The sequence below is a fragment of the Rhinolophus sinicus genome, linkage group LG04 (genome assembly GCF_036562045.2).
Source record: "Rhinolophus sinicus isolate RSC01 linkage group LG04, ASM3656204v1, whole genome shotgun sequence".
Classification (NCBI taxonomy): Eukaryota; Metazoa; Chordata; class Mammalia; order Chiroptera; family Rhinolophidae; genus Rhinolophus; species Rhinolophus sinicus.
The window spans coordinates 180577812-180591800 of record NC_133754.1 but is presented as its reverse complement, the minus strand read 5'-3'; the positions used below and the strand labels follow the sequence as shown (position 1 = coordinate 180591800).

Sequence of the window (13989 nt, the reverse complement as noted above, 5' to 3'; positions counted from 1 at the left end):
CACTTCAGGGCCTGGGTGGTCAGAGCCCCCAGCCAGTATTTCTGGGCAGGGAACAGTCCCATTTCTCTACGCATGTGCCATACACATACTGTTATTTTCTAAGTACACCGTGATGTCAGAAAGGAGAGGGAAACACTGCTTGAGACTCTGGGAACCAGAGGAACTTCATGCCTGGATGGGGACCAAAGGAAGTCTGCCTGCTGAAACCTAGGAGCTCGGATGGGCCTGACCTACCTATGAAAAGAAACAACAAAGCTGCCTAGGTCTGTGACTTGTTTAAAGTTGTGTTTCTGGGATGGCAGGGGAATGGAGACAGCGGTACGACCAGGACCTGACCACGAAACAACTGGTTTTTTGATAGCCCGTGTCACCAAAGGATTAGGGACCCTGAGCAGCCACAATAAGACCTGGTTCTAGACTAGAGGCCTCTGCTCGGGTAAGGAGGGAAGATGGTAGCAGTATCTATAAAAGCACTAGATAGGGACGGTGAGAGAGGAAAGGAGGGGGAGAAAGAAAAAGAGAGACAGCATTTCTATTGAAGAAAAGCTACCGTGTTCCCCACAAAATAAGACCTAGCCAGACAATCAGCTCTAATGCACCTTTTGGAGCAAAAAGTAATATAAGACCCGGTATTATATTATACCCGGTCTTATAGTAAAATAAGACTGGGTCTTATATTAATTTTTGCTTCAAAAGACACATTAGAGCTGATTGTCCAGCTAGGTTTTATTTTCAGGGAAACGGTAGCAAACTCAATTTCAAAGCAAATGAGTATAACTAGTACTAAGAAAGACAATAATCAGAATTCCCTCCCAACAAAATATAACAAAGCAACCTGAAAATTAACTTCAAATAAGTATGTTTGAAATTATCAAAGAGATGAAGGAATAATTAACATCCATGGTAAACGTTTAGGAAATTGTGAAACAAAACTGAGCAGATGAGAATCAAGAGGTGAGTTTAGAAAAGAACCAATTAAAAGTACTGGTAATATAAAATGCAGTTATTAAAGTTAAAAAAAATAGTATGGGGGGCTGGCCCAGTGGCTCAGGTGGTTGGAGCTCCGTGCTCCTAACTCCAAAGGCTGCCGGTTCAATTCCCACATGGACCAGTGGGCTCTCAACCACAAGGTTGCCGGTTCGACTCCCGCAAGGGATGGTGGGCTGCGCCCCCCTGCAACTAGAAATGGCAACTGGACCTGGAGCTGAGCTGCGCCCTCCACAACTAAGACTGAAAGGACAACAACTTGACTTGGAAAAAAAGTCCTGGAAGTACACACTGTTCCCCAATAAAGTCCTGTTCTCCTTCCCCAATAAAATTAAAAAAAAGAAGTATAGGATAAATTCTAGACTGGGCACAGTTAAAGAGAGAATGAGTTGATAGATGGTACTAATAAATTTCACCTAGGATGTAACACAAAGAGATAAAGAGACATAAAAAAGGAAAGATGAGTAAGAGACATGGAGGAAAGATTGAAAGCCTCCCATGTGTGAATTAGAGCATGGAGGGAATAGCAGAGAAACAATATTTGAAGAGAGAATTTCCCAGAATTGAAAATAGATATGAGCGAGTCTTCATATTAAAAACACATACAAATTAAATGAAGGAAGGAGAGCCTTTTTTAATAAATGGGGCTGGAGCAACTGGACATCCATGAGCCAAAAGAAATCAACTGCACTTTAAACCGCATACCTTGTATAAAATTAATTCAGAATGGATTGTGACTTCCATGTAAAATCGTAAAACTTTTAGTAGAAAACGGGGGAGAAAATCTTTGGGACCAAGGGCTACATGAAGAGTTCTTATACGTGACACTAAAAACATGACCCATAAGAGAAAAAAGAAGATAAACTGGACTGCATCAAAATTAAAAACTTTTGCTCGCCACATGACCTTTCTTTCCTTCCCAGTCCCAAAGTTGACAGGCAACCATTCTGCCTTCTTTCCCATGGGTAAGAGTCTTCAGCTGCACCTGGCCAGGGGGATAGAGGTTGCAGGAGGGGTTGGGCCAGTGGCACAGCGTCAAACAGTAGAATTTAACGCAAAAACATGTCCATAGGGATATTTAGTTCAAATACATAATGTAAAGGAATAGCCCACCAACACACTATAATAATTCTGACTATGTATCTAGCAACATTCCTATCAGAAACTGGTAAATGAAGCAGACCCAAAATTAGTAAGGAGAAGGAAGATTCAACCAATTTGATTAGCAATTCTGAACCCCCAAAATAGAGATTATTTCTTGTACTAGTTTGTAAACCTCTGAAGCTGAGTACATCTTACTGAGCTTTACATCCCTGGAGTATATCTATCTAGCACGTTGACATTTTTTTCTTCCCCCTTCTTCTGCCTCCCCCAATCCCCCACTCTGGTTCAAGCCATTGTTTCTCAGTCGAGTTGTGTAGGACACAAACTCCCTGACTGGTATTTTGAGCCTTGCACTCTCCCCCAGCTGAGACAGTCGGTCGCCCGCGCCGCTCATGGCGTCGCACAGTAGCCCAGTAGCCCCGCAGCAGCTCACGCCGACCTCTGATGTCGGCTGCTCACGGCAGCCCAGCTCCAGGGAAAGCCATTGTTCACAATCTTAGCTGTAGAGGGCGCAGCTCACTGGCCCATGTGGGAATCAAACCAGCGACCTCGGTGTTAGGAGCACGGCGCTCCAACTACCCGAGCCACCAGGCTGGCCCTGACATTTTTTAAATAGTTGCTCTGTAAGTCTATTTTGAATTACAAAATTACATTGAATCTAAATAGACCATGATCTTTTGAAATATTTTACTGTTCTTACGTGACAATGGATTTCTCAGTTCCGTTTGGTATAAGGATCTATAAAGTAAATCCCTGGGATCTCTTCCTATCAGGCAGTGTAGTGCAAGGTATTTTCTTTCTAGTTTGTTTGCATTTAAGTGTTGGAATATTCCTTGTTTGATCTTTTCCATTTGGCCCCGTGGAATAGTTCTTCACTCACAGGGGCCAAATTGCTAGATGCATGGGAGACCTTTCCTCCAATTTCATTTTGGTTTGTCATGAAAACCATTTATTTAAGAGTATTGTTCTTCATCTCGGTTCCTTGAAAACTGTTTATGGGAGTAGGCATTGGCCCCAGGGAAGGAATGGAGAATATAGCTGGAGTTCTTGGCTTCCTTTACTCTTATACTTGTTAACTCTTGAGCAAGATTGGAAAGTGGTGTTTAAGCTTATTTCTAGCTTCTTTCAATGTACTGAGTTTAGGGGAAACTGAATCTGTTTGGAAGAAAGTAACTGAAGTCATTTCAATCTCTAGGTAGTTGAATTTTTTAATTTAGATTTTGTTATATAGATTCATGTTTATTGAATTTTGATCAGAAAATGTGGCCTATAAACTTTCTGCTTAGAGATTTATTTATATTTTGGCAGCTTACCATACAGTAAATTTTTATAAATATTCCATGGATTCTGGAAAAAAATTATTCTGTATAGGTTATATAATTCAATATATACTTATTAAATCAAACATCTTTAATTACAATTATATTCCTAAATTGTTTTTACTATTTCATCTAGAGATGATTAAGAGCAATGGATTAAAGTTTCCATTTTCTTGGGTGTTTTTGTCAATTTCTCCTGAGATTTCAGCAGTTTATACTTCAGATATTTCAGTGCACAAAAAGATTCATGCATTTCATATCTTTATTGTGAGCTGTACTTTCTTTCAAAATAAAACAGTCCTTTTTTTTGTCTTGTGTCCCACTTTTTCGTTGCTCTATTTCAGTAATATTAGCTTCCTCCCCATTCTTTGTACTAGTCTGATGTATCTTTTTGTTCAGCCTGTACCTTCACCTTTTTGTTATATATGATGAATAATTTTGTGAGGTTTTTCTTTTTTGACCCAGTCTAAGTCAGTGTTTCTTAGTGGGGAAGTTTATCTTACTAATATTCATTATTACCATTGATATGTTGGGGTCATGTCAGTCAACTTGTTTTAAGCTTTGTTTTTTATACTTTTTTGTTTTCTATTTCAATTTTTAATTCTGAGGCCAGTTACTTATAAGATTTTAAAACATTTTAATTTTATGTTCTAGAGTAGTTTTAGGTTTACAGAAAGTATAGAGTGCTCACATACGTGGTATGATCAGAAGATACGGTGAATGTTTAAATAACAACTTTTTTAGAATAAAAGACACACTGCCATTAATCCCCTTCAAAATACTCCCCTTTGCTTTGAACACAGTTACCCCATTGTTCTTGCCACTTTCTGAAGCAGTTTTGGAAGTCCTCATTTGTGAGTGTCTTTAGTTGCACTGTTGTGTCTGCCTCGATGTCCAGAATCGATTCAAAACGTTTACCTTTCATGCTCATTTTGACTTTGGGGAAGAGCCAAAAGTGGCACGGTGTCAGATCCAGTAAATAAGGTGGATGAGGACACACTGGAATGTTTTGTTTTTTGGTGTGTGTTTGTTTTTTTTTTTTTAATTTTTTTATTGGGGAACCCATATTCTCCAGGACCCATCAGCTCCAAGTCGTCCTTCAATCTAGTTGTGGAGGGCGCAGCTCAGCTCCAAGTCCAGTTGCCGTTTTCAATCTTTAGTTGCAGGGGGCGCAACCCACCATCCCATGTGGGAATTGAACCAGCAACCTTGTTTTGGGGAGCTCACGCTTTAACCAACTGAGCCATCCAACCTCCCTTGTAATGTTTTTATTTGACAGAAGCAATGTGTGACACGAGCCTTTCCGTTGTGATCACAAGATACGGTGAATGCTGCTGCCAAGTGCCATCCAATGGAAGGCAGGGATCTTCAATACAGGAAGCAGCGCATGGAACCTTAGTAACTGTGTGACAGGTTTCAACTTGTTTGGTGAAGTCATTCGGGTGTGAGCTACGGTTGAGAGAAGGTGTGTTTTAAAGTGTACTATAAATCATCCTCCATCATGACAACGTTCCGTGTCACACATCACTTATGTTGTATGGCAGTTTCTGTCAAAAACATTATGGTGTGGCCTCATCCACCTTATTCACTGGATCTGGCACCGTGCCACTTTTGGCTCTTCCCCAAAGTCAAAATGACCATGAAAGGTAAATGTTTTGAATCGATTCAGGACATCAAGGCAGCCACAACAGCACAACTAAAGACACTCACAAAAGAGGACTTCCAGAACTGCTTCAGAAAGTGGCAAGAACGGTGGGATAAGTGTGTTCAAAGCGAGGGGGAGTATTTTGAGGGGGATCAATGGCAATGTGTCTGTTACTGTAATAATTTTTTTTTCAATTTACGTAATCACCGTGTTGTTTGATCACACCTCGTATCTCCTTTCTGCCTCTCATTTTCCCTTATTAATTAACATTTTTGTAATAGTGCGGTACATTTGTTACACTCAATGAACCAATATTGATACATTCTTATTAACTAAAGTCAGTTGTCTGCATTGGGGTATAGTCTTTGTATTGTACAGTTCTAAAGATGGTATCATACATCACAGAATGGTTTCCCTGCCCTAAAAATGCACTATGCTCCATCTGTTTACCCTGACCCCCTTACCGCTGGCAACCACTTATCTTTTTACTGTCTCTAGTTTTGCATTTTCCAGAATGTCAGCTAGTTAGAATCATACTATCTGTAGCCTTTTCAGACTGGCTTCTTTCACTTAGCAATGTGAAAGAAGCAATGTGAAACTTAAGATTCCTTCATGTCTTTTTGTGGCTTGATAGCTCATTTCTTTATATTGCTGAATAATAATATTGCATTGTTTGGATATACCAGTTTGTTTTTCCTTTTCCTAAGGACGGGTTGGTTGCTTCTAATTTGTGGGAATTATTAATAAAGCTGCTGTCAACATTGATACGCAGTTTTTGTGTGGACATAAGTTTTCAATTCATTTAGGCAAATACTTAGGAGTGCACTTGCTGGGTTGTATGGTAAGCCTATGTTTAGCTTTCTAAGAAACTGCCAAACTGTCTTCCAGAATAGCTACACCATTTGACAGTTCCATCAGCAATGCATGAGAGTTTATCTTGCTCCACATCCTCACCAGCATTTGGTTTTGTAAATGTTTTGGATTTTAGCTATTCTAATAAGTGTGCAGTGGTATCTCATTGTTGTTTTAACTTGCAATTCCCTGATGAGGTGAGGTTGAACATCTTTTCATATGCTTGACATCTGTTTGTCTTCTTTAGTGAGCTATCTGTTCAGGTCTTTTGCCTATTTTAAATCAGGTTGTTTTCTTATTCAGTTTTCAGAATTCTTTGTATATTTATCAGATACGTGTTTTGTGAAGATTTTCTCCAAATCTGTAGCTTATCTTTTCATTCTTTTAAGAGCATCTTTTGCAGAGCAGTTTTTAATGTTAATAAACTCCATCTTATCAGTTTTTTCTTTGATTTATTGTGGTTTTGGTGTTGTATCTAAAAAATCATCACCAAACCCAAGGTTACCTAGGTTATCTCCTAGAACTTATATAATTTTGTGCTTTACATTTAGGTCTATGATCCATTTTGAGTTAATTTTTGTGAAAGGTGTAAGGTCCGTGTCTAGATTTTATTTTATTTTTTGCATGTAACTATTCAGTTAAACAAATTATCCTTTCTTCATTGAGTTGCCTTTGCTCCTTTGTCAAAGATTAATCGATTATATTTTTGTGGGTCTATTTTGGACCTGTAAGATTTTTAAAAGCATTCCTTAATTTATATTTCTCCATCAGAGTCAAGAGTGAAATAATATCTTTCGAGTAACACCCATTTATAAATGAGAGAAAAATAAAATTCAGTGAGATTTTACCCTGTCATGAACTTGAGATGGGAGTTACGCACCTGCTCTTTGCATAAAGCCCCATTTCCTCTACAAATATTGTATGATATCACTTATATGTGGAATGTAAGAAAGCCATACTCATAGAAACAGAGATTAGAATGGTGGTTACCAGGGGTAACATTTCAAGTGCCTGGTAGCCACATGTTGGAAAGTGCCGCTCTAGAGTATACGAAGACGTGGTATGACCATACAATGGAACTCACTATGGATCCGCTTCATTCTAATGTCACCTCAGCTATCCACAGCCCTTGGGAAACTCGGTGGGTTTTGTAGCTATTTGAGGGTTTACCTCATTCAGTATCAAGTTGTCTTAATTTTAATAGTTTTTCATAGCAGCTCTTTAAAATGTGTTAACATTTTCCTCTGCCTTCTTAATCAGATTATAACATAGTGGTTAAGAGTATAGGATCCAAATTCGTAGTCTGGGTTTGAATTCTGGTGTTAACACTTACCATCAGGGTGATTTTGGATGAATTACTTCAGCCCCAGGTACTCCCGTTTTCTTGTGTGTAAAATAAGGATTAAAACTTCCTAATAGGGTAGTTATGAAAATAAAATGAGAAAACATGGTAAGTGCTCAGTAAATGTTCATTTCTGTTGCTACTAAATACTGTAACTATAGTCATCTACTATTGCAACCAAAACTAGTAGCAGTTCAGTAGCAGTAGCATCATTTAGGCCTTTCCTGATGAGTCAAGTCTGGTACGTTGATGCCTTCATGGGCTCATGAAAGTATATAACCGGATGTTTAGCCTTAAATTATATGTTTTCTGACAACTTTGCGATTTGAATTCTTAATACTTCCCTTTTTTGCCATGCCAGGGAGGCCTTTCTCCAGATGTCTGCTAAGACAAACTTCTGACTGTATACAAACCCTTATTCATTAAAATTCAGTGAATCACATGTTCTCAACCTGGTAATATATTTAAGTGATAGATGAAGGTTTGGGGGGAATTATTGCAAATACTTTGTTCATTGAGCTGGACAGAAAGATTGCCCATTATCAACATTTCCCAAATGCCAGAGTCACCACACTGCTAGGTAACGAATTGGCTGTCGCAAACACACTGTACCCACTGTGTCATGCTCCATGCCAAGTGCTATGAGTGTATTATTTTATTTCTTATAACAGCTGTATAAGTCATAAATAGTAACAATAGAGAAATTGAGGATCAGGAAATTAAGTAACTATCCAAGAGCATATATTTAGCAAGTGGCAAAGTCGGGATTTGAACCTAGGTCTGACTCCATTTCTCTTGATCTTAACTACCATGCTATACAAAGAAATGAGGCTCTTCTCTTGGTGATTGTACTAGGGACATTATAGCCATCTGAGATTTTCTCCCCTTTCTCCTTCTCCTTCCCTCCTTTTCTTCTTCCCTCCCTCCTTCCCTCTGTTCCTTCTTTTTTTCCTTCCATCTATCCATCTTTTTATTCCTATAATCACAGATTCAGCCAGCAATCATTTACATGTTGTCTGCACCATCCCAGGCACCATGCTAGGTGCTGGGGATACAGAGGATCATAAAATGAAGTTTAGGGCCTCGAGATTCAGGCAAATGGATGGTACAGACACCAAATTATAGTTTCAGCTTCACTGTCATAAGCATAAGCCTTGCTGTAATCATGGGTATTCAGAACGCTGTGGGGTAATAGAGAAGGACTTTTCTAATTCTGCAGGAAGACGAAGGCCTGGGTTGAGTACAGATGAGAGGGATATTAGGGAAGACTTCCTACTAGAATGGATGCTAGAGTTAAATCTCAAAAGATGACCAGCCAGACTAGGAACAGGGAGCGTCAGGGCGGAGAGGCCTGCATGAACAGTGATGGGAGCTGGCTTGTGACCCGATCAGGGTAATGCAAACACCTGGTGTGACTAGAACCTAAGGTGTGGCTCCTGGAATGGGAGGAGACTGGGTTGGAAAGCAGGGCAGAGTATAATGGAAGAGTTTGTGGAAGTCAGGTACTTTAATGGCCCTTCTGTTTTTATTCTAAAGAAAGGGAAAGGTTTTAAGCAGAGGAGTGACAGTATCACAGTTGTGTTTCTGAAAGATCCCTTGGGAAGCAAGGTTTAGGGTGAATGTTTTCAGGGTACATTTGTAATAGACTTCATGAGTTTCTGAATTTTAGAATTCTGCCAACTGAATTTATTTGAAGGCTCTCTAGTTCAGAACAATACAAAAGACTTTCCAGAAATGCCAGAAATGATGGAATTAGCAAAGAAGGATTTTAAAACAGCTATTGTAAACATGCTCTATATGTTCAAGATGATAGAGGGAAACATGAAAATGAAGAGAAAAGAAGTAGCTTTTTTTAAAACCACAAATGGAACTTCTAGAGATGAAAAATACAGTATCTGAAATGAAAACTACACTAGATGAGATTAACAGCATATTAGATACTGCAAAAGAAAAAAATCAATGAACTTGAAGACATAGCAATAGAAACTACCCATAAAGAAGCTCAGAAAAATACCAAGGTCTTGCTTCCACTTAGAAATTAGTGGGTATTTTCTCCCTAGAACCTTTTTACCAGGAAATTTAGTCTTAACTATTTCTGTGTGAGGTTGCTGTGGCTTCACAAACATGATATTATTTATCAAGTTTTTACTTTGCATTTATGGGGGTTTTGTTTTGGATAAAAGGAAATCTTCACAGTCTTAAAAATCTTTTCTCTGACTTCAAAGAGATGAACTTCTGAGCTGCAACCCTCAGGAGCTTTCTTTCTCTTGCTAATGCCTGACACACGCTTAATATTGATTCTGTCATCAGAATAAACAGCAAGGCCCAAGTAATGAGAGTTCTGGACATTTCAGAATCATGCACTCATTTATTTTTCATTAAAAAAAAAACAATAAGCATTCATCTGTCTGGACATCATACTTAAGTGTGTTTTGCATTTTCCGAAATAAGAGTGAATTTTTATGAGTATGTAAATTGAACATGTCAGATCACATTTGGTAGAAATCTGGGATGCTTCCTGGAATGCTCCTGAATTTTCATATATGAATTAAGTACCATTTATTTATGGGCTACACGCTTCTGTTGCGTCATAAAAGCCGTACTGGTCTTTGAACATAAAATGAAGATTGGTCAGCAATTCAGTGAAATAATTTTTTCTGAAGAAAAATTTTAGCCTTATTTGATAAAATACGAATAAGTGGAATTCAGTTAATTGTATTCATTAAAGATATCCATCACCCCCCAAAAGGATCTCTTTTTGGCCACAGGCTTCATTTTGCATCCATTCATTGTTCAAACTTCCAGTTCTCTCAGAAACAACACGGTCCCCTAGGGACTGCTGCTTCCAAGCCCACCCAACTCTAAAGTTAAGCCTCTTCCTGTGGATCCAATTGTCCTGCACTTGTTCCTTAGTCTTTTGATCATCTTTCCTTCTCTGGCAGTGACTCACAAACAGGACTTGTAGGTTTCTTTGTCTCAAGCTTCTGCCACACTTCTGTTAGATAGTTAATTCTTCAATCAGAAGATTACGAGTAGTGGGAGAAATCTTGGCAAAACAAGAATTCTTCATGCCAGGCACCATGCAATGAATTAAGTCATCTAATCCTTACAAGACTGTATAGTAGGCATGGTTATTTTCTCTGTAATTCCAGAACTTGGTAGAGGAAATGACCACATTTAGGAATCGGGATGTGGGTGAGGCAGGCAACGCTCAGAGTCTCTACAACTGCTGATTCTTTAAAGGGGTGAGAAATTTCCCACCCTTCTTTGTACTATTCCATATTTCTAAATTATCAATAATCAGTATTACCCTTATCAAAAAATAAATATTTTATAAAGAGAAATGAAAGTTACACTACTCACCATGGAACATTTGAAAAGCAAAGAATTTAGAAAAAAGTGCTTATTGCTTAAATGTAAATATAACCTTTGTAAAATTTTTGGTGCCTTTCCTTTTAGTCTTTTTATATGTATATCATTGAACATTTTTGCATAGTAGTATTAATTTCAGTGTTTTTTTCTCCATAAAAAAGTGAGATGCTAATACTCATATCTTGATGAACTGTAAAAATGTAAAAATACCTCTTTCATTCTTACCTCTTCCTGGGCCTTCTTCTCCCCTTGTCTTGAATTGCAATCTCTGACACATGTGCATTGCCTAGAAAGCCCCATTTGGTTAACAGATATCAGTGTGACAAGAAAGAAAAAGAAGAAAAGCTTATTCTCTTCTCATTAAAACACACATCATTAATAATACCCTTTGTATTTTTTTATGGGGAAGAATGATTCAGTCCACACATTGATATATTCATTCATTCAACAAATATTTGTTAAGTACCTTCTAAATGCCAGCCATTTTACTCTTCACTGAGGATACAGAGACGATAGAAGAAACACTGCTCCTTAGGAGAATGTAGGTGCGTAAACAAGAAAAAGAGCAATGCAGTAAGTAACATGCAGAAATATTAACCAAGTTCTGTAAGACCACAGAGGAGAATCACTTTTCCAAATGATTCTCCTAGAGAAATGAGAGAAAGCTATTTATAGATAAGAATATGGAGCTCAGAGAGATTTGGTCACACAGTTGGTCAGTAGTTAAGGTAGCATTAAAAATCTGACTGCAAAATCTCTCTTCATTCTACTGAACTATGTCATAAGGAGACACGCCTGTTTTCACTGTTTTGTAAGTTCCGCATGTCTGTATTTGGGGACTTCCTGTATCAGGGACCATAGCTGCCCCTTTTTTCTCTCCCCCTTTCAAAATGCCACCAATTTCTGATTTCATCAAAGAGGAATGGAACAGAAGCAAGGAGATGTGAGTTCTCTAGAACCAGCTTTGCCCGTATTTAACTAGATGATTGTGGGCATGTTATTCCTCTTTTCTAGGCATCTAGTCCCTATCTGTAAAAGCAAGGAGGTTGAACTAAGTATCTTGAAGCTTCTGATTCTTTACAATTAATGTGTTGTTTGCTCTTTCTTTTCAAAGTATGTAGCGTTTCCATAGGAACATGGGTTCCCAGGGGCCTTGGGAAGTCTTGACACATCATGGCTGATGGCAGAGGGACAGACGGCTCAAGAGTGAGGGCTGTTGACTACCTGGGTTTGAATCTCAGCTCTGTCACTTACCTGCTGTTTAATCTTGAGCAAACCACTTAATCTCATTGAGCCTCAGTTTTCTAATTTGTGAAATAGACATAATAATAAATGACTCAGAACTGAGTGAAGATTCAGTGAGCTTATGTGTGGAAACCACTTTGCACAGTGCCTGGCACATAGCACACAATGACCGGAGCTAATGATGCTCATGGTTAGTGTACTCGGACTCACTTGAAGCAGTTTCTGAAGTCAAAATACCACGGTAGCTTCTTCTATTAATCATTCCTTTGTAAAGGCAGAAAGGAACCAATATGTCCATGCACAGAATATGGGATTTTAGTAATTTTCCCTTTGGATGTTCAATTAAGGGGATGTAGGGGTTGGAAAACTGTTGGCTGCTAATCTTTACTGATGACCCAGAAAAGACTTCCCTCAGTTTTGTATCCTACAGTGTGAGCCATTCATTCTTTTCCTTGCTGTGTTCCCATTGACCAGGACAGGCCACCGCATTGGGTAGGTACTTTGCAAATGTTTTTTGAAAGAATAAATGATTTCACACTCTGCATTTAAGAACTGGGGAGACTAAGAGCACTGGGCAGTAAGTCTTTTGGCTCTCAGATCTTAGCCTGTGACATTTGTTGAGTTCGTGTTGAGGGGGTTTGGGGGCGTCCCATGACAGTCAGAGCAGAATTCTTCTGATACCAATGTTTGGCTTTCTGCTTTGATCAATAGGCTTCTTATTTGCCCTTGAAACCTCTGTGATGCTGGGGAATCACAGGCATTCCTCAGGATGATTTACACGGCAGTAAATAATCTGTGCTGTCCATTGCTTGCTTCATCGGTGTCTGCCCTGTTCATAAAAGCCCGAGGCTCAGAGGCCCCCAGGCTGGAGCGCGGTGGGCATGTTAACTCCAGCTGCAGATGTATGCACGAAGAACATGTCACTCACTTTCATTGCTCTCTTGCTCTAATGACCCACAATTTAATCTTTAAGGATTGACGTAACTACAGAAGTTATTTTCCATCTGACTTTATTATAGTTACCATGCCATTTATTTTTTTACCTCTGTTCTGTGCTAAGCACTACATATTATCTAATCCACACAACCACCCCTGAGTGAGTTTATACCCTTTTTGTAGAAGTGGAAACTGAAACTCGAGGTGAAGCGTATGCTCTGAAATCACATAGCCCATGAGCGATGGGGCTTAGGGTTGAACTAACTCGAGTCTTTCTGGACACAAAGCTCTTAGCTCCTACACCTGACATTTGCCTCACCTAGACAGCTTTCTCCTGCTTCTACAAGTGTTTGGTGTTTAAGTTAGTAACCGCTTGCAAAAATCTGTAAGTTTCCCCTACCATTCAGAGGTGAATTTTAAGTTTCTTAACAGCATTGCAAATACATGAAATTTATAGTGACAAACATCGCCAGATTACTTTCTTGTTACCAATTCATTTAGCAAATTTACAGTTCCCATTAATTTTAATCTGTCCTTATTACCTGTTTTATATAATAAATATCTTTAGTCATGACAGACTGAGTATAGATCACCTGAAGTAAGCTCTCTCTCAATAAGCAGAGTTGCAGCAAAAGATTTGTGAATTAATTGGGAAAATTGCAAATCAGGTAGTCAGTGAAATAATTCATTGTCACATCCAATCAATAAACTTAGTAAATCAACTCATTTAATTCAAAAAATGATCTATATAGATCAAGCAACCAATTAAACAATTAGCATACACTTTGCAATTAATTAATTTAAGCATCAATCATATAATTAAAACTCCAAATTTAAGCTGCAGAATTTAGAATCCCACTGCTTTGCGAACTATTAGGTTCATGCTTCTGAACACTAGCAGATTTACAGTTTCACAACTCCGCTTCGGAGCAGGGTATCTTACAGTGTTTTAAGTTGATTTCGGTTTTAAATTGTCTTTATGTTGATCGTTTCCCACCCTTTTACAGCCAATTGACTTTTTACTTCCCCCAAAGGAGGAGAAGTAGGTGTGTGTTGATTCCAAACTGGGCAAGGCTAGAATGTGGGATTACTGACTGGACATTCTAGGGAAGTGAGAAAAGTCCAGAAGTAGTTGAAAGGGCCAGATATCTGTGTCAGGATAAATCAGGTCATTTGCTTTTACTCTG

At 38.7% G+C, this 13989-nt stretch overlaps 1 protein-coding gene across 14 annotated transcripts in view; it reads left to right on the top strand.

The window, feature by feature from the left end:
- MAPKAP1 (MAPK associated protein 1) overlaps nucleotides 1–13989 on the top strand; it is a 215775-nt gene that overhangs the window by 96217 nt on the left and 105569 nt on the right. The gene's annotated exons all lie outside the window — the stretch shown is intronic.